Source organism: Cardiocondyla obscurior, linkage group LG03, assembly GCF_019399895.1.
Source record: "Cardiocondyla obscurior isolate alpha-2009 linkage group LG03, Cobs3.1, whole genome shotgun sequence".
In the NCBI taxonomy this organism is placed as follows: domain Eukaryota; kingdom Metazoa; phylum Arthropoda; class Insecta; order Hymenoptera; family Formicidae; genus Cardiocondyla; species Cardiocondyla obscurior.
Window position 1 is genome coordinate 233,792 of NC_091866.1, and position 23,435 is coordinate 257,226.

The following is a 23,435-nucleotide window of genomic DNA, read 5'->3' on the forward strand; positions in this document are numbered from 1 at the left end:
AAACAGAACCTCAGTTTTGTCTTCAAACGTACACCTGCCACTTGTGTTTTGTCAGACTCTTCTCTTCAAATGGTATTTTTAAATCGTTCAACCATTCGTTATCATTCGACCTGTGACATATACGCGATACTGACTCGATGACATTATCTGTTTCGTGTTATCGTTTTAACAACTTAAAGTTTTACTTTCGCAATAAGATGAATCAGTAAAATAATTCGCGACATAATAAAAAAAAAAGAGAGAGAAACGATTAATTATAAATATATTTTTTTAGTCATTTATTTTAAAATGCGAAATTTTTCTAGCGCTCCAAGTTTTATTGATAGGTAGGATTACACGTAACCATAAATTCGCGCGAAATCTTTATTAATTTTGTGAGTTAAAAGAAATGGAAGTCAATAGTTACAAAGGCCTAGTGACGTGAAACTTTATTTTATTATATTGTACCGGTGGTGCTTAAGGCAAGCGCTATATCGTCGTAACTCTTTGCAGATGCGAACGGTAAGGGAGAGTAATTTCTTTAAGCAGGTTCTCACTTGGTAGCAAGTTCTGAGAATCGTTTTCTTACCGCTGCAGTTGGGGCAATTAAATTATATATATATATATGGGATATGTATACATATATATATGGGATATCCTTGCAGCAATTAGTTGGTGCACGTCCACTTAGAAGCTCATTACAGCTCAGGAAATTTCGAAGTATTATTTACAATCCTCTCTGATTGAGAAAAGCTTATTATCTTCATTAAACGTATTTATCTCGATATGGAATATGACGTTCACTTTATTATAAAAGTACGCTCGCGATATTTTAAAAAGAAACACCTAGCTCACGAAAGTCCATTCGAAACGAAAATACCGAGTGAGGGTTACAATTTAGGAAAAGATAATTGTAGAATTTCTCGCGTCGCAAATGGCCGTCGACAATCACTTAGAAACTCCAAGTATGCTCTTTACGTAATCCATTATCAGGATTAAATAAAATTTGCGGAACGCCGCGGAATATCGTTGCCGCAATACGTCGGCGCGCATAATGCGAACGGGGAAGAGGCTGTGGCATTTTCATGGCGAGCGGCCGGGGCCGAAGCGAGTGTCGAAGTCACGTCGCCGTAATTAGTACGCCAATTAATTAGCAATCGGTGAATCGGCGCGCGGGCGAAGCGCGAATCGACCGGCGTCGTTGCCAGGAATGCGACAACGCCATCGCCCCTGACGCCTGCGCCGATATCTAATTAGAAGAACAACCCCGCCGCTACGTGAAGCGGCGTTTTCTCGTAATTACTCGTAATTAGTCGCTACTTGTAATTGGTAATTACGATGTATTTGTAGATATATTTGGGGAACGGGAGAGGGGGTGTCGGATTTTGTGCCGATTAAGTACGGCAATCGGACGCGCCGTTCTAAGAAGGGCCATAAATTTTCTGCCTTGAAAGGGAATCGCAATTAATACTTTAAGTAATTTTAACGAGTGGTCGTCAGGGACTATAAACTGATTCTAAATAATATATATAGTTCCGCGCGATTATATATATTAATTGCAAAAACGAATCCTGGGTAACTTGGTAAAGTTATGACCTCTGTACGGTCCACGCTTTTAATTAAACCCGATCGTGCAATTAATTACGCCCGGTACAATTTATCGCGCTGCCCTTTGTTTGTTTGTTGCTCTAGTTTATTCTTCCCGATTCATTTGTTCGTCTCGATATTGCGCGGCGTAACGTAATCGCAAAACGAGGAGAAAGAGTTGTGTTGCGCCTCGCGCACTTAAAATCACAGATTTCAGAACGATTCTGCATTGAGCGTGTTCCAATTTTGCATTAATTTGACGTTCTCTTCCCTCAGAATTTTAACTATACAGCACTATAATGCTCCGATTACAGCCATTGTAATCAACATGCGAAACCGTTTGCGTGCTATTCACATCACATTTCGAAAGACTCGCATTACAATTATTAGTAACGGATATCATGATTGTCGGCATTTCGAGAATAATATGTGCATCGTCAATTTCGCTTTTAATGAAATGATAAATTTAAATTGATGCAATTTTGTGCTTTAACATTTTTAATTAAATGGAATAATTTGTGAAAAACAAAATTACATGTATCGGGCTTAAATTATACTTTAATAGCATTAAATGAGAATCAATATTTATAATAACGCTAATATAATTCTTGTTAACTATTAACGAATCTAATTAAAAAGTGACGTTCATTCGCACGTCGAACGACACCGAAACTTTCCCCTCCGAGTCCTTCCGTCGTCATTCCCCCGCGATTTTCTTTTCGTTCTTATCGGAAGCCCCTTCCTTTACCGGTACTTATCTACACCTGACTTTTAACCGATAATTAATTAATCGTCCGCTGCTCAAGTTCATAGGAATTGATCCTCGTTAGCTCGATGCGGTTAAGGGAGAACGGGGGGTGAGGTCGTCGTAACGGTTCGGCGTAAAATGGGATATCTGCTCTTTACCTTTTTACCTACAGAAATTCCTTTTCACTGTCTGGTTGAATTCCATGCTAAAATTCCGCAGATTTCCAGAACGCATCGAGAATTCCCGTTTCTTTCTTTCTTTCTTTCTTTCTTCCTAAAATCGCAGTTTTATTTGAACTTTTTTTTCCCCCCCTTATTTTAAATCAAATTTGTAGATGACGCTCAGATTTTATTACGCTATTATTCGATTTGCTAACATTGAATACCGGGAACACTTGGGTCTTCCTTATTTTTGTAGATCTTTTCGAATTAATTAATATAATCATATTACGACTAATATCTTTATCGTTTCTTTTATATTTTCGTGATATCGTGCTTTTTTGCGAACCACAGGAAACAAGGTAGTAAGATTTTTGTTAAAATACGTGAATTAATTTGTCGCATTTGATGCGGAATAATATATTCCATATATCTCACCCGGTAATATGATACAATAATATTTTAAAGAGAAAATGGGGATTGAATCACTGGCATCGATTATCCGTGCGGTAACGCTATTGTCTCCGAATAGTAGGTCTTGATAATGAATAATTTACCAAATCGATGATTCGATGAATCGGTGACAGTATCAGGCGTTTAAATATTTTGCGCTTAAACGCGAAACGCGAAACACGAAAATTTCCAACGAGACGTTTTCCTTCTCCCGGTTTCCCTTCGTTTCCTCGAAAAGGATGTTCTCTAAGTTCGTCCGCGGGACCCGTTCTGCGGTTCTTCCGCTCCGCGTCTGAGAATATTTTTTGCCCATCCAAATTTTAACCTACGCTCGAAAAAAGAACGTGCGCGGAGAAAATAAGCGTTGCGCCGCGACACGACGAGCCCTACGAAAAGCCGCGCGGCCCCCGAGAAACAAGAAACTTCCTAAAATATTCCTGGCTGGAAACGCTATTAGGTGAACCGGCATGTGTGCGCGTACGTGCACTTCGGCTCAGAGAATACTTTATCGCGCATGAATAATGTATTCAGTCGGTGCTGATAGCATAGACCAACATTTAGGCGGCTTCGACCAATATTGATACACGCTTTCGACGTGCGCTCTTGCGCCTCCCTTCGCGCGGCGTCTCTCTCGCTCTCAGTCTTTCCAAATTTGTGCATTTATATATGTGTGCGCGCGTATATGTGCGTGGTCTAAGCGTATACATGTATATCGTCCATCATCCGTCCGTCCGTCCGTCCGACCCAGAGCAGCGCTCATCAACGATCTTTTCGCGATTTTTTTTCTTTTTCTTTTTTATCTCTCTCTCTCTCTCTCTTCTCTTTTTCATCTTTTCCGTGCCTCTCGCTAATATTTAAACGAGGGTATATTCTTCGGGAAAACGACGAGCGACACGCATGGTGGTTGCTTACGTGGCTACTGCTACGTCAACCTGTAGGTAACTAGCTTCTAGTAAACAGTTCTCTGCAACGACGGAAACCGACCGTGGATGCTGACGACTTGTAAATATTTGTGGCCGTACTGCGCACACCCTACTAACCGGAGAGACCACTGTAACGAATACAATGCCACGGCGCATTGTGCAACGCACAACTGCGCTGCTTGCGTTACGTGACGGAATGTATTAGCTCGCGTCGGTGTGAGATTGCAATATCAATTCGGGGCGATCGAGCATAAGCGCTCGTTCATTACATCCGATTTAACAACGGGGAAAAAAAAAACATTCGGCGGTAGTCGGTTTCTGTTTCATTTTTCATCTTGCCGTTAAGTTCTCGCAATTTTTTACGTCACGTTTCGTAAAAAGTGCGCCACGCGAAGGTGTGCGGCTACTCGCGAGCTCTCCGCACGCAAAGACCGTGTATCGCGGAAATTTCACAGCCACGTTAAAGGGGAAAAAAATATTAAAATTTTTTATATATTTATCAGTTATTTATCAGACGGCTATATTAATATTAATAAAATCGATGTTTAATATTCGAAAGACGGTTTGGTATATAATCCTGAAGGGAAAGGGAGGGAAATCGAATACGATGTAGAGTAATTTTCTCTCTATAATAGTGCCGTGAAAGCGATGACTTCCCTGTTTTGTCAACGGGTCGAGGCCACAGGTGAAAGGGTCACGTTGCTCGAGGATGCAATTCTACCTTACGTCACAAATGACAACTGATAGAAAATCGTAGGATATTCCGGGGACGATGGAAGCGATTTACGTAATGCTCCTTCGTCTCCACGACGGTGCTAACTGAACCTTGCGAATAAAAGTTTTTCGAGCGCGCGACGAAGGGTTCCATTATCCTCTCGTTAAACTTATTTCCTCGTCGCCCTCCCCGCGTCTCGAGCGGAGGGAGAGAAGTCTTTCCTAAGAGCGCGCATAATCGCGACATTGCGTCAGCCGTCTTTTTTTTTTTCCCCTCTTTTACTTCTCTCTTCTCTTTTTATAATACGCGATGATTTATCTCGGCAATGGCGGGATAATTACGCGCGTCGGAGACCTTTAATTTGCCGCGTAGCCCCGGCCACCGCACGAAAATGGAAAGTGCGCGCGTGTAATAGAATCCGATTGTTGCGGCCGCATTCGTCCGGGCTCATCAACCGATCCGTTCGGCGTCAAAGAGACTTTCTCTCGCGACGCGATGCAACGCCACGCGATACGGCGCGAAATGTGCTTTCCTTCGAGTCCCGCGGCGCGGATGAACATTAACGGGCTTCGAGAACGCTTCACGGGAAAGGATCGTTTAACAAGGAACGAGCGCGACATTTGTTCGTGAAGCGACTACGACGAACGAAAGGGTTTTAACCCCGGCACGCGGGTGGATTAGTGTTTTACAAAACAATCGCCGTTACCATTAATAGTACGGCACTCTGCGCCACCGTGTATGCCCAGAAATTTACATCAAAACACACGGCGGTGACGTTTACTCGCTGTCCATGTGGTTTTGTTTGCAATTAAGTAAAATCAGACGCATTTTAATTATTAAGCGATAATTGTACTAACGACGCCCTTATTGTAATATCAGTCATTTGCGTATATACATGAGTATCCCAGCGACATAGAAACACGCTAATGTAATTACGATTCAGTGATATTACAACATCATTACAACGCGTGTCCCCGCGCTTCAGTCCCGGGCACAAATATTAATTCCCCTTCGATCGTAAAAAAGCAGTCGGGGTCGGTACAGGGAACCTCGGATTCGTCGCAAGTTTCGTCCGCGACAAAACGCGTCGCGATGACCGGGGACGGCCCGAAGGCTAGAATAAAATTTTGTCGGCGGAATTCGAAATAAAATAATCGCGCAGTTTCAACTCCCGTGAAACGTTTATTAGCCGAAACGTCGCACTTTCCTTCCCTCCTCACTCCTGCGACTGTTCTCGACGTTTATTGCCGACTGTTACTTTTAACCACGGTAAAGTAATCCCCGCGGAATATTTGATCCCGGTGCTGCGTGCAGCCGTTTTAACCCTCATTGTGGCGGCATAGTTTGATGAGGGCCGTAAGTTCGCGTCGACGTTTTTACCACTTCCTCTACCACCCTTCTCGCCGCCCTTGCGCACGTGCATCTCGCAAAGTACAGAGCCAGTATTCAGCAAAGTACACCATTTGCATACGGAGTGCCGTAACATATCATGTTCCGAGAGAGATAGACCGAGGGATATCAGTGTCGTTGGCATTCGTCAGTAATGCACATTTCTACGCGAGTTATAAGTGGGACGGTACGCGAAAATAGACGCAGCGACGTGTCATCCGTAATTTTAAATTCAGTTAAGCTATTCAATTTCACGCTCGGGCAATCTGATTTTCATTAAACTGTTTCTTACTTTAGCAGCCGTGAAATGAATTATAAATATTAAGAAATTGATTTTACCGTTTTGAGGGGGATATTATTTAAAACCGATAACGATAAGGGGATAAAATCGATGGAAACTGCTAACAAGCAATCCGACGTGGCTGTACCAAATATCTTACTTATACAGGTCGTTTCAAGCGACGTGTATAATTCCTACCGTCGAAAAAACGTATTATATAATTTCTTTATTACGGCGAGACGTATTAATGAGTCGATAAATTAATTTATACGGTAATAAAAAAATAAATAACTAAAAATAAACCCAACCTATCCCGCTACTCGCCTCCCCCTGCCGGTCATAATTTATCGCCGATCATTAATTTTATTTCCCGCGATATTCCTTGTCTAGAAATGTAAAATACAATTAAAAATCGGAACGCCGCTTTCGTGAAATCGGACTCGGTCATTAAAAAGCGGCGTCGTCGCATAAATGCAGGATCTGAACGCAGCGCCGACGCGTCGCGGGTGCATTTATCGTCCGGTCGGCTCTATTATTCCCCGCTCGCGTTTGACGTGCCAGTAAATATAAATCACGAGCGGCGTCTAAGGAGCTCCTGGATTATTGTCCGCGTTGCGTCGACTGGAGCCCGTCGGATCCCAGGAACACCGGGAGTTCTTCCCGATGACAAACGTACATTGTTCATTCCCGCGGTATTGTTGCGGCGCAACAATGAGGCAATATATACGAATGTGCCCGGCGCGGTGCCTCGGTGGAAACTCCGACGGCGACTAGCGCGGGTGTTGCTTTTTGTCTCGAAAATGCAAATTGCGACTCCTATCGCGGCGGTCGTTCCAACACGACTGGAATTAATCAATTCTCTCGTACTTGTACTACACTTTGGTGCCGTCGCCCCCGCCTCTTAACCGTGTTAACTGCGCAAGTTACGCGATTAACGCTTTTATCGCCGCAATGCTGCATCGGATGACCCCCGGCCTCTGCGATCTCCGCCGATATCGAGCCACCGCGCGGGGCCCTGACGCGTCTCCCGGCTAATTATAAACGCTAGTGTAAATTGTAAAACTCGTCCGTGATTCGAAAATACACACAAAGTCTCTCGCTCGCGTACTGGCGAAAACCGCGCGCTCCTCGAAAGCTTCGCAAGGGTTATTTAACGTAAGAAGCGCATTCCTGCGGTGTCCGCGAAATCAAGAGCAACCCGGCGGGGAAAAGGCCGACCGTTTATCTTCCTCGCGCTGGAAGAACGGTGAGGCAACTTTGTTAGCGAGAATTAGCTGCTCCCCATTTCAGGAAGGGAAGTTCCTCCCTTGAAAACAACGTCTCGCGGCGCGACAATTTCGGAGACGCCGGGGTGCAACGGACCAAATTCGTTAGATATATGCGCGAGATAATCGCAATTTATTTTCCGTTGGTAGGAAAGAGTGTAACAAGAGAGATGCGGATTTTCTAGTCGGCATTAGAGCCGCCACGCGAGCAATTCGGTCCGCGACGATACAGATATTCCTAATTATAATGAAAATTCCAGTAACGAAATTCCGGAACGTATTTATCCCGCCTTTTCCTCCGCGCTTCGCGATTACAAAGGACAAAATTCCGCGAGCGAACAAACGGCACGGCCGAAGCGAACTCTTGCCGGATTAAGGGAGTGATTTCCGTGAAATTGCAGCTGCGCCGTGGCATAATAATTCAAAACTAATTGCCGTGCTTGCGGTAATTATTTCCTCGTGTGTGCCGAGGCGCCTCCCTTCCCCTCCCGTCCAATATCGTCGCTACACTTTTACAAGATAATGACCGTTGTGAAAATTTTATCACGCCGGCTAATTCCGCCTGTGCTCGTGACACTTTATTAACCCGACGCGCGGCCTCTAGCCTTTTTCCGGTGTAATTCATTTTATTTAGTGGCGAAATTTGTATTAATACGTGGCCGTGACGAGATAAATATTTCATTTTCTCAACATTTTTAAAACTTCCGCCCGGGGATGTACGTCTAATACTTCTCGGCTCGTTAGCGTTCACTTGTTAATCTAAAGCGGGACACTTCATTGAGCATAAACGTTTGTTTTTGACGGACGTAATTAAAACTCGCCGGCCAGAACTCTCAAATTTGAAATTCGATATCCAAATCAGATCTTAATGAACAAACCATTATTCGGAATGGAGATGAGTTGATCAGCCATTATCAAATGATCATAGAGAGGTATTTAGTGCGCAACGTGCATGATTATTCATAGCTACGCCGACGCTCTTGTTAGCTTTGTACCGTTCTGATTTAGAAACGATCGATCGCTCGGTTCAACATCGATAAATGATATATCGCGGAAAAGAGTATAATTCCACGCTGTCGCTATTAATACCGAATTCCATTGGGATTTTCAATATTTCAAGCCAAATGGTAATGTTCGATAAATCTATATAAAACGACACTTTATACAAAATCACGCGTTGGAAATTTTCAATAAAAATTACGTAATTGTACGCGGCTAAAATTTCAGTTAGTTTGAGGGAAACAAATTTTCCTTTTTTTTTCTCCTCTTTTTTATTTCATATACGTGTTTTTATTTTAAGTTCATAATGTGAGCGTGTAATAAAAACACGATCAAATTAAATTAGTTTTTATTTAATTTTATTATGTATCCAAAAAAAAAAAAAAATGCTTTCGCAAATGGTAAATAGAAATTAACTCGTGAGAGATTCAATTTCGCGAATTTGCGTACTTCATTTTCGGGATTAGAGATTTTCACGTTTTCGCGAGGAGATTCGGGGACGTGACGGATCCACGTTCCGCTTTTCCATCTCTGACGTTGAGCCGCGAATGTTCGGGGAAACGACAAGACCGTCTAATGAGCAGACTAGACCGTACACAGCGCGGATCCGTGAATGGGAGATAAGCTTAAGTCGACCATCACCGGTTGCTCGTCGTCGTCTACGACATTCGCTATACGTCCGAATTGTATGCCGTACATCGCCATGCAACGTATACATGGAATATAGGTATTCTGGCGGCAGTTGCGCCCAGACATCTCCTCCAGGCGCTCCAGGTTTATTGTTGGTTTCTCGGTGTTGCGGCGAGAACTCGCGCTATCTTCCGTTACCCAGCATCTGCCGGTCGGTCGGTCGGTCTTACGGTAATCCGCAACGCAATTTAGGAAAAACAACGTCTCGGTGAATTTAACGGCGTAACACTAAGATAGATATCTGTACCTCTCTCTGATCTCCGCGAGGTGCCTCTTACAGTAATAGTCAAATGTCCGTAAATACGTCAAGTAATACTATCACGATCGCGTATTTCATTAATTATTTTTCTGTCGACATAATTTTTTTTTTTTTTAATTAAAGTTACGTTCTTTTAATTCGAGAGTTTATCTAATTTCTTTAATATCTTAACTTTTCTCTTGTTTTTTTTTTTATTTTTAGAAAGAAGATTTGTTTCCCGTATTTATCGACCATTTTACTTACTCGCGCCGTGTTACAGCTACATCCCTTCGAGGGAGAAAGAGATACATTCTAGTCGTTATTCACGTTTGTCGCTTTAGCAGCTGCGCGAGTCGTTTCTCGTTGCTCGTGGTTTATCCGCGACTGCTAAGTGCCAAGGTACATCGAAAGCAGAGCTGGCCCGCGCAGTTTGCTCGCATAATTCCCGAGTTTTCCCCCGTCTCGTCGGATACACGATTAGGCGCGTCCCGCGAGGCGAGTACCGCGGCATGGAAAAGTCGGAACACTCGTTTGCGAGGATGGCGACGGCGACGCGATTATCTCATCGCGCGGAGAACAGCGCGCGTCAGATTACAGCATCAGTGCATTCTCTATTATTACTCTTGCCTGCAACACGCTGGATGCTTCGCGGCGCGTACGAAATAAATGTAGACTTGTTGAAACGACGAGTCACTTATTTCAAGGGAAAAAAAGCGAACGTTTTTAACAGAAACAGAAACTCGTCATCTGCTTGCAAAATTGATTAGACCTAGTTACCAATTGCGAAATTAAAAACCCACCGCATTTTTTTTTTTTTTTTTTATCGATACGTCTCTTTGAGGTTTGACAAGACGAGCTATTTTATTCTTTATTTTTTTTTATCTCGTAACATAAAGTTTCGCTGACAGAGGAACGTATATTTTTTAGTAGCAAGGGAGAGAGGAGAGAAATATCACTTCTGCGAAAAGCAGTTTAGACTTATTCGGAAAAGTTCCAGGGAAATATTCGAAGCTGCAGAAATGGAAAAGATTCCGCGACGCTTTCCAGCCCAACTTTTTCCCCCCCTCTATTTTTTGTAATTTTTTTTTTCCTTTTTTTAATCATTTGTTAGGACGCTGCATTTTCATTTCTTGCTATTTGTATTCTTTATTAAAAAGATAAACAGCGTGACGTTTCAACTGGAAGTCTTCGAAAGTATGATTGATAGCGCGCGGTGCGGATTTCGCGCCGGTAAAATATTGCGCGGCATGTTTTCCCCCTTCCCCATATTTTCTTCCGCGAGTATCATTTATTACGAACGAAAACGGCGCGTAACGTTTGATCCTAATGGTTTTATTATCTCCGACGTCGCTTCTGTTTCGTTTTCTCGTGCAACCGCCGTACATGCCCAGCCGGGACATCTGTCCATCTGGCACATGGAAAGCGGTGCTTTCTATCGCGTATGTTACTGCGCTTCATCCATATGCAATCTGTAAAGTAGCCGGAACATTACCCGCCACGGGCGAAACTGCGAATTATAGACGTTGATAGTCTGCCCATATGATCTGCCCGATTTAATTCGTCCTATGAATGAAAACCTGTGCACGTATACCCGGATTATATATACCTAGATTACACACACACATCTACACATACCTAGACCTGAGAGTAGAATAGTTACTTTTGGACCCAACCATAATTAAATCATACAACTGCAAATTTGATACATATCGTTAGAAATATCATAAAATGATGATTCTCTCTAAAAGTAAACTGTATATTTTTCTCGGTGCGTTATATTTTTAATCTTTTTAAATTAATTTCCTCCGCGTTTCTTTTTACCGAGTTAATAAATAAAAAGTTTTCCCGTTTTTCCACTTATTCTTGCCATTTTATTTTGCGGGGAGTTATTTATCTATTATTATCTACGTATATATCTATTAGAGCACCCGGAGATTCTAATGAGCTTTTTTTGATGTTTGAATTATATTTATTTCATTAATGTTTTTTTTTTTTTTTTTAATTAATATATACTCAAAGGAAATTTCAAATATATCAAAAACGATTTAACTCTTGTGTCTTTACGTGGCTTTTCCAATAACAAAATTTCTTTTTATGCAATCAACGTCGACATGCTTACAACAGAGGTAGAAAAAAAAATTTATATTTTATATTTATAATACGAAGTTTGAAATGAAATTCAGATAATACTTTTCAGTTAAATTAAATATATGTTTGATTAATAATTGAAAAATTTCCAGTTACGTGCTTTTTATTTCTCTTAATAAGGAATTAATATCGTAATTTTCTTTTGATAGAATCCGGAAAATTTTTTTAAATAGTGGAAAACTGATGTAAAATTACGAAACCCTGTAGGTATTTTCATACGTTGAATATTCTATCCGCGGATGCCAAATAAAATTGTATTTATAAATTTTATATCACACGAAAAAAATGTGATGCGATAAATTTTTTTTTTTTTATTCGCACTCAAAGATTCAGCGTAACGAATTGACTGTAACGTCAATTAATTCGTGACATCGTAGTCAATGATTTTTGCGGAGCCTGCGGATCATTAGTCAATTAATGTCGGCCTTGTCCACCGTAATCGCGTGTTAGCATGACATCCGTCGTAACCGAGACGCGTGGTAAACAGTCGATCGTGGAATGTTCATTTCCGCGAGCGTCGCAGGACAATGAACGCTAAACGGATCCTGTTGCAGGGCAGGCAGGATACGACTGACGTACATATACGTCCGTCGGGTGATGTATATACACATAGTGGCCTGCAAATGGCAACTTCGGGATGGTTCCGCGCGCATAATCAGATGCAGCAACGAGCATTCAATTAACTCCGGTAAGCAATCCATTTAGAGATGAAAAGGACGGCTATTCCGATCGGCCCCTACGTTGAAAGAGCGCGAAAGGCTCGCAAATGCAATCGTGTTTCAAGCGCGTATTCCAGACGTCGCAAACACCTTTTTATCGCGTAAATCCGATATCGAGATACCGTCGTTCTCTTTTAATTCGGGGGCATTTTAGAAAATTAAATTTATATAAACCGGGCATATTCGAGCCGATAACGCGAGCGGGGGCCGTTTTTCTAGAAGAGGGTAAACCGCGAGATTGACAGTTTTACTTCCCTTTTCCGCGTGGCTTTAACTGGGGTACTTCGGGCGCAAACATCTGACAATTGTGAGCGCGCCGTGCATTTTTCACGAGCGCACGCCGCCAACGTGTCTCCGAGACAGCCAGAAATTATTCACCCACTCATCCCCGGCGTTCTCGATTTATCCTCGAGGTCGATGGACTTGGCGCGTGACTATCTCGCGCATCCATGCCGCTAACCACGAATGATATTTAGCCGATGTCTCTACCGGCTCGAGCGAGCTATCTCAAAGAATAAAAACTCCCCGTTGAAAGATTCACGCGGTCTCGATTTTAACGACGTGCGCGCTCATATGTGCGCACCCGCGACGATCAATCTTCCATTCCAGCAAATGTCAAAGTTCTGCCGAACCGTTATTTGCGGTCGTCTCATTACGAATATATGCGCGAGGCTTTCGTGGAAAACCGAGGAAAATTAGTTCCCCGCCGTGTTTCACTTGCGTTTTCCGAGCCCGCATTCCCTTATTCTGGCACTAAACGCTTGACACGGTTATGTATTTTTATTTCTTTTTCAACCCGCGGCTCGTACCTTTCGCTTTAAGCACGCGGAAGCGCGATATGGTCGCGGCGCGATATTAAGACAAAAAAAAAAAAGAAAAGAAAAAAAAACGAAACAAAAAAGAACGCTACGGACCCAATTTTGCAAGTGCCAAGATCTAATTGGCGACAACGCGAAAATTATGAAAAACAGGAAACCACGAGAGAAGCTCGGAGGTCCGTGTGCGAGAGATGTGATTTTTCAGCCGGATAAGCATCCGGACTGGTCGCTGTCGTTGCTAATAAGCGCCTGTTTCCCCGTCGTGAAATCTTTCTCTCTCGCGCGTTCGCCAAAGCGTTGCGATGTGAGGTAGCGAGGGTTGTGACGCAAAACCAGAGGGGGAGGAAAAAAAAGGGGGCAAGAGAAAAGAGAGCGAGAAAAAAAAGACGCGGTACTCGAATCAACTCGCGTCCAACGACTATTTGTCACGCGGCACGGACCGCCGTTTCTTCATGAGGTGCTCGGTTTACGCATTAATCCAACTAGATGAGAGGAGAGAGAGAAAAAAAAAAAAAATTGTGCAAACAACGCTTCACCGTAGGCAGCCGCTGTTTTATCCTTCCACTCTTCCCTTTTCCACCCTTCTCTTTGTGCTCCGTGCCTACCTTTTCCCCGTGCCTTTAACGCATGCCGTGCAACATTCGCGCGAGTCGGTATGACACGCGAGTCCGTAATTAAGCCGAGCTTTAATTTATCGCTTGTAATCCGTAATTGTCAACGGCGGGGACAGAAAGAAAAAGAAAAAAAAGAGAGAGAGAGAGGAAAAAAAAATGGGAGCGTTGAGAAATAATAATGCTAATTCGAGCAAACACGCCGGGCTACGCCGAGATGAAGACGGATTTTAATGGAGATTGCAATAAACGGCGGATACGCGGAGGTAAATGATCGAATACGGCGATCGTCAGAACAGACGAAATTAATTCAATGAGCTGACGTAGATGAAAAGGCGAATAAATCTCAGCGCCATCCAAGCGCCGGGTCAAACCAAATCTCTCCATATCTCGCTGCATCGAGCCGATTGTACTTTTTGACGAATACCATGCATCCTGTATTTTTTTCTTTTTTTTTTGTTACAGTTTTCGCGGTGTGTTTTTAATTGCTGTTATTTAATAAATAAACGCGAATAAAGGTATAAATGAATGGTGTGATTTAAACGCTCGCTTTAAAATCCATTAGTTTTCTACTGTTGTGCACATCTAGTTTATTATTCGTCTGCTCGGATAGTTTTTATCCGCTTGGCATAAAAAATTCAGTAAAAAAAAAAAAAGAAAAAACGTATTTCGTACTTTCTATACCATTAAGCTCATATACATTTCAGTAAAATATTAAGCTAATGAACCAAATCGATCGGCATGACAACGGCATAAGTACGTAATCTGCTTAATTCGCATGGCCGGGGAATACTAGGTACCTGAATATTTTAATGAATATTTATTAATAATTCAATTATTCCGCCCGGGTGGTTTTCTGATCGTCACAAAGAGACAGAAGTGTGAAAGGGATGTTTCCCTACTCCGAGGGCTTAGCGTCGTAAATACTGACGTTTACACAATGCGCTATTGTTGTTAAAAAAGTTTTTCGGCTACGACTGCACACATCTCGTGGAGAAACGGCGCGGCGCCATCGAGACTTTCCTGAGGTTGTGAGAAATTAAAGTTTCGCGGAGAAACTGGGTACGGGGGTACCACAGCTCTCCCGGTCTGACTGTTCCTTTAAAGTCCTACCAGTCGTAGGAGGTAAGGATATTGCGGTCGCCGAGGGAAATAAATCGCGCGATATGGGCGACCGCGCACGGATTTTACGACGAAAGTGCGGACGACTCTAAGAATGCATTTCGGTTTCTTGCCACCCAAATTAATCCACGCGCGAGATGCATCGTTCCTGGAGTTTTGCATTTCGGCGGCCCATCAGTAGTAATTTCGCGAGAAAGAACTACGACGAAGGAAGGATAGCTTTAATCGCACGATTCGTAGACTAAATCGGAACCTGATCTACATTTTATTTATTTATATATATATATATATATATATTTTTTTTCTATAAGTGACGAGTCTTAAATGCATTTTATATTATGTAGGAATATACCTACTATAATAGAAGCAAATGAATAACACAAGAGAAACATGAGTTAAACGCGAATGTGCATAAAATAGCAGTGCGACGTTAATCTAAAATAAAGCTTAATTTAAAATATGTATCAGCAAGTAAAATTGAAAGGACTGAAAATTAATTTAAAAAATAAAATTGTACGTAATATACAAATGCTATAAAGCTTCCAAATATAAAATAATCGGATACCTGTTTAAAAAAAATTTTTTTCATGATTTTTGCAGCCACAGTAAAAATGTTAACTTCTCTTTTTCATACACATTTATCACGTTTAAACGGGTATCTTTTTCATACGAGAACTTTTTTACAAAAATGCATTTTTAACAAAATATATTTGTGTATCTCTATAAATATTACTTCAGTAATATTAACTTTACTGTACAAAGTTGAAGCCAAAATGTCATTTAAAAGCATAAAAAAAAAAAAAAAAAAAAAAAATTTACATTCAAACAAGTCCGAAATTATATAATATTTTACAAATAAAAAATTTTTTTATAAGCGGGAGGATATTAAATCGTAATCGAGGATCCCTAAAGTTCTTTGAAATAGTTTTGTCTTGTGAAACCGATAATTTCTCGCTCGCCGAGTTTGTGCCTCACCAACCCGATCGACGGGTGTGTACGGTCGCCGAATTGAAATTCTGGGGACGAGCGGATCTGAATGCGGACGTTTCGGCATTCGATGCGGCGCGAATACATCACGTACGCACCAACTGCGGAACGTCGTGCGTAGGAACGTGCTCGCGCGGTCACGCACGCGATTCTCATCCCTACATCGCAGGGGGCCGTCGACTCGACTGAAAGCAAGGGGAACAAGCTAAGGGATGAGGTAGATATATACGAGAGACGCGGGTCTGTTGCAGCGAAGGAGCGAGTCGAAGGAGCGAGGCCGAGTGCGGCAAAGTAGAATGAAAGAAGAAGAAAAAAAAAAGAAAGGAAAAAAGATGAGAGAGAAAGACGTGGGTATAAGATGGCCCGCGCTTTTGGTGCAGCTGGTCACCTACCTCTGACTTTTGGTCGCCATATAAGGCTGGGGAGCCATTCGTTTATTTTCGCTGCATTGGGTTCCACTTTTCTCGTTTGAAATGAAGTAGACAGATTACGAAGCAAGAAACGGCAGAGATAAAAAGAAAACGCGGAGTAAAAAATAAATAATATCGCGTTATGAAAAATGTCAGCATTTTGAATAAAAGATAAAAACGTTTAATTATTTATTATTATTATTTTTTTATGATTATCGATATTTTACGATTATATAATTTCTAGATTACACGCTGCCAAAATAAAATTAATTTATCTAAAAATTCATATATTAAATAATCAGATTAGTTCTCTTCATATTTAGAGATAAAATTAAGAAAAATAAGATTAATTTTTTTTTTTTAATAATTACTTCATTTAAATATTTTTAATCGTGCATGTCGAAAAATGGTTACGTCATAACGCGCAATACACGCAGGCATAATTCCCCGTGAAAAAAAAAGTAGAAAGAAAAAAGAAAAATTTGTCGCACAAAAGCGAACGAGAGGCAGGGCGAGAGGCGAAAAACAAGAGACAGGGGGGAGGGCGGGAAAAAAAATAGTATTAATTAATATACTCTCCATGGTTTTCGTCCCTCTCGGTTATCGAGGGAATCCATTCTGTCGGTGTCGAAATGTAGTTAATGAAAGCGAACGAGTCTCCGGTTCGCGTTCGAGTATAATATCGCGGGGGTGCGACGGAGCTGGCGCGATCGGCGTAAACGATCGGGAGCGAGAGAAGGAGGTGGAGGAAAGGACGAGAAGAGGAGAGTTGATCCTGCGGTGTAATATGTTTAATGGAGACGGAAACAGAAGTACACGCTGCAACGTGAGTCGCGCGAATGCGAGGATGAGAGCGCGGGAGAGCCGGCGATTGCGCCGTGGGCGCGAACGGGGAAATGCGGAGCGAGGTGGAGGACTGAAGATGCGCGCGACTCGCGAGTTGGAGTGCTTCGGGTACCGGGTATCACGCGCGGCAAGGTTACGCATACCGGCCGGTGCATCCGTCTCGCGACGCGCTCCGCAGTTACGTCAGTCGGCTGCCGCGTTCCGAAGCGTTCGGTTGTGCGTGCGTGAGACCGAGATTGCCGGACCACCCGCTGGTTGAACGAACGAACGAGCGAGCGATATATCCCCGGATCAACGCTCGCAGACTTTGCGCGCTCTCGCTCGGACCGTCCCTTTCGAGGTCGCCGGGGACCGTCGAGCTACTACAGCTGGACCCAGGCGTCACATGGCCGATCGCTTGATGTGCCGCTTCGGTCTAAAGTGAATATTTGTGCGCGAGAAAAATTACCTCTCGGAGATTCCGTCTCGATCGTCGACAACTCTTTCGCGCGGCGTGATCCCCGTAGGTATGTAACCTTTTTTTTTTGTTAATAGTTTTTTATTTTTTTATTTTTTCGTGAACTCCGAATGAGTGATAACGCGTCAGCTGATGCGAAACCGTTCGCCCCGCGTTTTTAAACTGGTCCACGACTTTACCCCGGACGGGTGTACTGAATTTTGAACGGCGTGCTATTCTCAGGAGATGAATTGCCATTAGAGCATTTGATGTCGTTAACAGTGCCAACGTTAATTAGTAATATCCGCGTTTGCCCCGATGCCGTTCGTGCGCGATGTCGATTACGAGTAACATAAAACAGTCGTGTAGGCAGATACCGCCGGTGTCGCAATTAATATTGCAAATTCCGTTATTAAACGCGGCTATTTCGCCAACAATGTAATCACGTACGACCCCGGAGTGATGTAAACATGCAAATTAGCCGTTACCTCGAGCAATATGTCGCCTAGACAGTCCAGCGGCACGACCGGCGTGCATACTCATCGGCGTTTAGATTTTTATTTCGATCGTTATCTCATTGGTAATCAGAGAACGTTAAGAATGATGAAGTGGATCGTATGGAAACTCGAGTATTATAAAAACTCGCGTTTATGACGGTTCTTCTTCGCCTCTCTTTCTCTCTCTATTTTTCTCCCTCTTTCTCTTTTTCTCGCCATGCCTTTTTCTCGAAGAAGAATTGACGCGTTCCCGCGTGATTACTAAAAGGGGAAAGATCGATCGGTGAAACGAGATCTAGAATGCGAGCCCGATTAACGGGTCGAAATGACGAATCGTCCAGCCGCGCTCGCGCCGAAGTGACGTAATGCCGTATCAACGCGCTGCATCGCGAGCCGACATGGCGATGACCTCAAAACCAACGTCTCTTTTTCCTGGAGAGCAATAGCGGGGGTCTTCTCCCCTTTGCCCTTTCCCTCCCTTCTCCGCGCGTGCGGTATCGTTTATCTCTCGACGCCTTTACGCACACGCCCGACTGGTCCAAAAGTAACTACATTTTTTTTTTCTCTCTCTCTCTCTCTCTCTCGATGCTCGCATTACCCGGTTTTGCGGAACCGCGTCTTCGCTCGCTTTATGCAATCGTCGCCGAGTTTTTTCTTATCCCGATCGAGAAGCGCCTCTGTCCCGAGAAAAGCTGTCGCGCGTAAACGCTTTACGATCCGCTCGTTTTAACGTGGCACGGTCTCCGCGCCGTTTCCGCAAACTTTACGTTTATTGCCTCGCGATTATGACGGCCGAGGTTAATGCAAGGTAATAATTGACAGCCCCTTCTCATCGTTTATTGCGTCGCGATGCTACGCCGGGCGCGATGCGAGACGTGGGAGTCGCTCTGGCAGTTGTCTCGAGATAATCAACCTTGAATGAAAATCATTCCGCGCTTGTGCGATTATGTCACGCGTTGCATTTCCACAAATTAAACTCCGCTTTCACGTCGGCCGTTGAACTCGATAAAATGTAATTATGTACGCGCCGATCGCGGTACGAAAGAGAGGATGTTTCACCGAAACGAGAAAAACAATTATTCGCTATTAGATTTTGCTTTTTACACCGAATCGTAAAGTGGATTATATCCAAGTATCTAAAAATATTTCTCGCCGTTACGCTGGATCAAATTTTAACGCGATACTTTAACATCGTTATAAGTAAAGTAGGAATGCTGGGAATATTTTGAACGAAGTGCAAATCTATTTTTGTACCGTCTTACGTTGATGGATGAAAAGAAAAAAATTATTTCGCGAAGGGAAATATAGTTTTCTGAGTTTCACCTGTGGATGCAAATCCTCCGAAAGTGTCTGCATTAATTAAGGCACTCGAGGACAAAAGTCAAAATCTTTTTCTACGTCATCAGCGCACATTGCGAACATACAGTATTTAATATGCTTGAACTTATTTCGCGAAACGACACCGATTCTCGTTTTTCATCTTATTTAGAAGTTTGAAAGTCACCGCTTACTTCTTTTTTATTTTTTATTATTTTTTTTTTTTTTTTTCAAAATTAGTTCACATTTGCGTCTAAATTACTTAGGGCACCGTCAAATTGGCGCTAGCCGACGCGAAGTTCTGCAATATATATTTAATGAAAAGCGGTGCCTTAAGTTGGCGCAACTTTTTGAATTTGTTATCCGCAGATCAACTTCCGCTTTTTCCCCTCGCCTAACACTCCGTAACAATTTTTTTTTCACCCTGCGTGACCATAAAAAAAAAAAAAAAAAAAGAAAAAAGGGAATACAACCGTTTGCAACACGTTAAAACAATGTAAAAAATGTGTCAGAACTTTCGGCGTTTATAACTGTCATTTTTTTGACGCAACGAAAATGCCACACGTCTCGTAAAACGTCCCAGTTGTAAAAATAACTGAAACAATCAATTTGTAGAAAGCAAGTTTTGACGTGTAGTGTAGACTACCCTGTCATCGATCGTTGTATCGTTTCGAGATGGATGTGCGAGAATAAAGAACTCTGGTTCACCGCGCGCGAACTCTCCTCCATCAAAAAAAATGCATATATATGAAACGGTAAACCGGCGGTGTCCGTTCGTACCCCGAAATCTCAAATCTCCGTTTCATTCACGAATTCTTGGGGCAATTGCGAATAACAACAGCCACGAGATATGTCATGCTAGATGCAATTTGCATTTTCAAGTTACTGAAGACTCGACGTAACGCAAGAGCTATATTGCGAATGATATCAAATGTAAACTTTGCGAGAAATAACGCCGCACTATGCCGTTCACATTCTGCAAAACGGAGCGTATTCCATCATGGTTTTCGCTCCGTTTATTATATATATTCTACAGTTGTTTCTTTGTTTGTTTTTTAGTGTCTTTACGTGTGCGAGATGTATGGCTAATATGTTCATAAACTTGAAACTCACAGACTCGTGAAAGAAAAGGGGAAAAAAGGGGAAAAAAAAAAAAAAAAAAAAAGGGAGAAGATCGTTTTTGCGCTCGCGGCGGCACGGGCCATAAGTTATTTCGACGGTGCGGGTAATTCGGCGGAAATTGCTTTTAAAATTTCGTAATGCGCGGAAAGTCGTTCGATGCAGTTAGGGCCATTCTCTTTTATGCTTAACTTGACGATACGAGCTACTGCATTCTTCCTCGTATTCCTCGTTGGGACCTTGCTTACCGTTTGCCATTTTATTTCTTTCTTTTCTTTTCTTTAGCCCGCTCGCCCGCCCGCCCTCCCGTCCCTCGCGTTTCTTCGTCGCCTTTCTTCCGCTCTGGAATCGAGAAACCTACGTTTTCCAGCACGTGTCGCTTCTCGTTGTTTCCATTCTCTCGCGTTCGTTACATGTCGTCGAGTACGCGCTCGTGAGTTTCGCGAAATGTTAAAGCCGGAAAGAAGGAACCGGGAGCTGAGCGACACGGATAACTGGCGCGTTCAGTTTGCATCTTGCCTCGTTGCAGTTTTACCGCGTCGCTTTTTCTACGAACGGTCGTATGATTTTCGCAAGTGACAAATTTCCCTTTTTACATCTTGTACTACGTGAAATTTACAAGCTTTCTGCCTGTCGCGATAACGCCCCGGTATCGCTGAATTAAATACACGAAAATCAATATACCACGTAAATTATAGTACGAGTAAAAATATTTCAATAATTAAAGAAAATAAAATTAATTGCTTACTCGTTGGTTTCACGATTAATAGTCTACTCGCAAATAACAACGTACTTTTTAATAGTACCCGGCGGCGAAATAATTTTGTTAGAAATCCTGTTCTTTTTTTTCTTTTTTTGTCACGTCAACGTGATTCACTTGAATATCGATCAGAAACAAAACGATAAAATTTCCTGTTACGAGCCAATTTAACTCCATTAAATGGTTTCTTTGCGACGAACAACTTGCACGCACTTCCTGCGAAAGCAGAACTACATGCGTGACACGTGCGCCACCCTTCGTAATTACTGTAACGAAACTTTGTAATATACCTCCGATCTAAATACTCCCTCTCTTTTTCATTTGAATATTAACTTCTTAGCACTCGGAAGCATATCTACTCGTATTCCGCGAAAATCTTTTGCTCGAAATAATTTTATATTTGGGTTATTATTTTTAATTCGCAAAATCTGCTGTCTGTCTTTGCGCTATTATTTTAATTTCATATTTAACGTACTGGTCCTCGTTAATTATTATAACATTACTATTTTCTTTCTTTTATTATTACTAACATTAATACTGCATTGAGAGTAAAATATAGAAAAATTAATATTTAATTTTGGACCTAATCATAATTTTATGATACTTCTTATAATAATTATGATTAACTCGATGATATAAATAATTGACGCAGTCATAATTATGATTAGAAATATCATAAAATTATAGTTTGGTATAATTCTAATTATATATTTTTCTCTTAGTGCGTGCTGCTTTTCAACGATTTACCGTCAAGTTAATTAAACACGCAATCATACAAATAAAAAAAAAATTAAGATTGTAACGTGCGGATATCCAGCGTCAAAATCTGTTTCTTTAAGGGCGCGTAGTGTCCCGCTCTCGTAAACATTCTCCCGTATTCGTACTCTTTCCGTTTTAAAGCGCTATTTCCGCTTTTACGACGAGAAATTTTAAGCATGCCATCATCGTGTTGCCGCTCGCTCGTAAATAACGGCCTCCCATTGCATCCCGAGACTCGATCTAGGCTGGTCGGATTTGTCCAAACCGAGTAAATAAAAAAAAAAAAAAACTTCTGTTTTATTCGTCGTGCTCCGATCATGGAATGGTAGAAAAAAAAAAAAGAAAAAAGAGAGAAAGACAGAGAGAGAGTACGACCGACCGCCCGCGAGATTGAGCCGACGCAATCGGGGAACAAATCGCAGTCGGGGCGCGAAATTAGTTGAAAAAACGCTATACTCTTTTTTTTTATGCGGTTTCGTTGCACTCGCCCACCGACTGGCAATATGTGTTAATTTTGTACAATTTCGCTTTCCTGCTGTGTCAGAGTAAAATGTTATTTGACGCGAACAAACTTTTCGGCTATTCAACCAATTATTCTTTCCCAGAGCGCAGCTGTTTCTTTTAGAACGTTTATAGTTTGATAAACGGGATTTTTTTTTTCTTGTCTTTTTTTTTTTTTTTTTTTTTTTTAAATATTGCATTTGAAACGTACGCCACGTCTATGTTTTGTACGTTGTACCTAAACGAAACGTTGAGTAAAATTTCGCCTCATTCGACGTACTCTTGCTTCGATTTCAGTTTTTCATCTCCACTCCTCCCCTCTCAAGTTGTTTGACTTGCAACTTCTACCCCGCATTTAAAACGGAAATTAAGCGGTGCCCACCGATGAACGAGTGCCTCTCGTCTCTCGCCATTCTTGTCTTTTCTCCTTACTTTACATCGCGTATTCCCTTACCTCTCTCACCTCTCCCGATTACATGAAACACAATTTAACTCCGTCCAGGGAAAATACGAAAATCCACGTGAAATGCGGAGAAGCGCGTCGCGGAATATTAATCGATTTGCGAAAATCGAACTTGCAGCTCGGCGGAGCGAGAGGAGTAACATATGCGGGAGAGCTCGAATGAATAATGTAAGAAAGCGGTCGAGGAGACGGCGAGGGTGTCGCGTGTCCTGTCCTAAAATAAGCTCCGCGAGAAACGGGCGAACTCGCGATATTAGCCGATGTTTGGTAGGAATTTAATTAAAATCCACGACATTCTTCGCGGGGGGAATTAATTCTAAAATTGTTCGAAAATGGCTTTACCTATTTTCCCTACGCTCGCCTAGTTCGTATCGCCGTCCTGTGTATTTGCGGTGAATTTTGCAAGGAATATGCGGGTCGTGATGATAAAGGCTTCCGACAGACCGTCGGCGGTCGTATGCAACGAGGTGCATCACGTTGCGCTTGGGGCCAAAGCTC

General features: G+C 42.3%; 1 protein-coding gene across 1 annotated transcript in view; it reads left to right on the forward strand.

The window, feature by feature from the left end:
- Nucleotides 1-16,976: 16,976 nt before the first annotated feature.
- LOC139113856 (prolyl 4-hydroxylase subunit alpha-2-like) overlaps nucleotides 16,977-23,435 on the forward strand; it is a 79,837-nt gene continuing 73,378 nt past the window's right edge. The window contains exon 1 of the mRNA XM_070675299.1: nucleotides 16,977-17,591. The gene's annotated coding sequence lies outside the window, so the exon portion shown is untranslated. The remainder of the gene's footprint in view (nucleotides 17,592-23,435) is intronic.